Raw genomic sequence first — 3,336 nt, 5'->3', positions numbered from 1 at the left:
CATATAGCATTTAACCAGATATTTAATAATTTTATTTGCTTTTTTATAATAATGTGAAATGAATGATTAATGTCTATAAATCTTGTGGTGGTGGTGGTGTTGATTGCCATCAAGTCTAACACGACTCATAGCAACCTTATGAACAAAAGGCCTGAAGCCTTTCAATAACTATCGTCATTTATCAAAGTTCATAGAATTTCCAGAGGCATGTTGTTTAGGAAGTAGACGCCATTCCTACTTCCAAAATAAGTTTCTGTTTCACTGAAATAAAAAATGTTTTTTATGTTCTTATTTTTTATAAATGTTTCTATTTTCACCTCTGTTATTGATCACTGATGGTTGCATAATTTTGAAATTTTTCATTAGTGACTGACAAAAAGAAAAAAAATATAGGTATTGATATAAAAGTTGAAGTAATTTTATTGAATATAGTATATTAGCAATTTCTAAAACTTTGATTCAAGTATTTATTTTCCAGATAGAACGTACATACTTACCTACTCTGGTTAGAATCACTGAGTGCTAACAAAAGTCTTGCATTTAGTGACTGGATAAATCAATAGTTTAGTTTCAATGGGGACAAATCATAGCTTGACTTTTAATAACATCTTCTATTTTTTTAATTTTGCATTATATGTTAAATGAATAAAAAGAATTCTTAGCAATACAACTGTAAATTGACTTAAACTATGCAGTGTTGCCTGATTTCAGTTAAAAAATACTCTGCCCTTTGACTGTAAAGTCAAAATCAACAGAAATTCAGAAGTACAAAGAAATGAAAAATGCCTATTAAATGAGATTAGATGGGATTTTCATGTAATAGCTTTCATTTTATTTGTACCCCAATTGCAATGATGTAATTGATATGGCTTGAGGACAAAATGTGTGGCAAATATGTCAGACCCTCTTGAACTTGATTTGATGTAAGGAAAACTAGACATAAACTGGTGACAAGAACTTGACAGAAACTCAAGGGTAAAATACAAGAAAGAATGTATGCTAAAGGAATCAAAAGCTTGGCTTCTGGATCTAGAGTGCCTGTTTTGAATCTTAGCTCCTTTACTAAAAGCCATATTATTTTGATGAAATTATTTGATTTTACAGTGCCTCAGTTTTCTGAAGTATACGCTGTATATAACAATAAATATTTAATAGTTTAAAACATTTCAAATTCACTAGCTGCTCCATAGGAGAAGGCTGGACAATCTACTCTCGTGCATTAACTTCTTTGGAAAAGCCACTGAAGGGTAAGCTATGGGTCGGTTCCAACTCAATGGTACACAACAACAATTCTGTTTAAAAATACATAGGTATTGGCTTTGGTGGCCTAATGGTAAGGAATTGTGCTGCCAACCCAAAGGCACGTGGTTCAAATCTACCAGATGCTCCACATGAGAAAGATGAGCAATGTCCAGCTCCACTCAATTTGCTGCCTTTGAAAACCTGCTGTAGGGCCAGCTGTAGGTATTCAATAACAACAACAATTAGTATTAACCAGAATTGGGGACACACAGTTAACATGCTCACCCAGTAAGTGACAGGTTGGTGCTTTGAGTTCACCCAGAAACACTTCAAGATAAAGGTCTGATGATCTAGTGGGAATCAAGCCACTTAAAATCATATGCAGCACAACTTGGAGTTACTGGTTATTTAGGCATTTAGTCTCACACCATCAGCTTGTTTTGTTTTGTTGACTTTGTTTTGCTTGACATTGAAAACATTACCTTGCACCGCAAGTCACAAAAGGAGCGAGCTAGACTTTAATATATTTTCTCTCCATAAAATCTTGTAAGGACCTCTCTTTTATCTTCATGCTTTTATTTGAAAAATGCATTTACTACATTAATGCTTACTAGTTGTTAGGATCTATAGATGACATGTTATAAACTAGAGAGAGAAACAGCTATTTTTTTTAAAAATCTGAATCACCAAATGGTAAATGCAAATATTGTTCAAACTCTAGATTACACAAACTCCAGCACATATTACAGGGAACTCTCTCTGGTGGCCTTCTGGTAAAACACTAGTTGCATGATTCTTTTTTATGACTTATTTGTGACAGACTAATTAATATCTAAGGCAGAATCCAGATAATCATCGTTCTGTTATATGTTGATAGTGTTTCCAGTAAGCAGCCTCTGAATCAGCTTAAGGAAACTCATCATGATTAAGAAACTTACAAGAGTATCATTTTACTTCTATTTTTTAATTTAAACTATATCTAGTTTCCCCTTCTAAATCCAGCCTGGACTTATGTATAAATACATTTTTATTATTTATTCTGTGATTTGATTTTATTGTTGTTGTTGTTGTTGTTATGTGCCATCTAGTCGCTTGCGACTCCTAGCGACCCTATGTACAAGAGCTCTATACACTCTTCTATCCTGTGCCATCCTAGCCATCTCAAACACACATATTCCCACCTCTCCAGTCACAGAATCGATCCGTCTCATCAAAGGTCTTCCTCTCCTTCACCGCCCCTCCACTCTCCCAAACATGATGTCCCTCTCCAAGGACCAGTCCCTCCTTGCAACATGCCCAAAATATGTCAGACGAAGCTTCAGAATCCTTGACTCCAGGGAACATTCTGGCTCCACCCTCTCCAGGACAAATACATTTTTATTATTTATTCTGTGATTTGATTTTTTTTAATAGAAAAAAAAAAAACAACAACACACCCTGCTTCCAAACGGAACTTATATCTCATTTCCCTCAAACAGTTGATCTTAAATTCGCTCTTTTCATAAGTCAATGGTTAAAATGTATGCAGTTTATATTTACGCATTATGGATGAAGAGAGTTCCTCACTCTTATGCCTTCTTGTTATTGTTGTGAGGTGCCACTGAATTGAGTACGACTCAGCAACCCTATGAACTACAGATCGCCACCCTGTCCTCTCCTGTGTCATCCTCACCATGTGTGACGCTCTTGACGTCATTGCTGCCATCACTGTACCAACCCATCTGGTTAGGATCTACCTCTCCTCCTCTGACCCTGCACCTTTCCAACGTAATGTTCCCCTGCAAGCAATAGCCCTTCCTAAGAATGTGCCCAAAGTATGTGAGACAAAGCTTCATCATCCTTCTCTTCGGTCACTCTGTCTGCACTTTTTATAAAACATATCTTTTGGTTTGATTTGTAGCCCATGGATCATCGAGTGTTCTTCTCCAACAACACAACTCAAAGGCATTTCTACTTCTTCTGTCCTCTTTATTTGTTGTCCATAGCTCAGGTACATAGCAAATGACTCAAAAGTTCATGACCTGAAGCAGTCACACCTTAGTCTTCAAATTTACATCATTGCCTCTTAGTTACTTTTGAAAGATCTTTGACAGC

This window comes from Elephantulus edwardii, unplaced genomic scaffold (genome assembly GCF_000299155.1).
Source record: "Elephantulus edwardii isolate Elephantulus edwardi_28Jun2011 unplaced genomic scaffold, EleEdw1.0 scaffold00389, whole genome shotgun sequence".
Taxonomy (NCBI): Eukaryota; Metazoa; Chordata; class Mammalia; order Macroscelidea; family Macroscelididae; genus Elephantulus; species Elephantulus edwardii.
The sequence above is the reverse complement of the archived record's forward strand: the minus strand, read 5'-3'. Positions refer to the sequence as shown.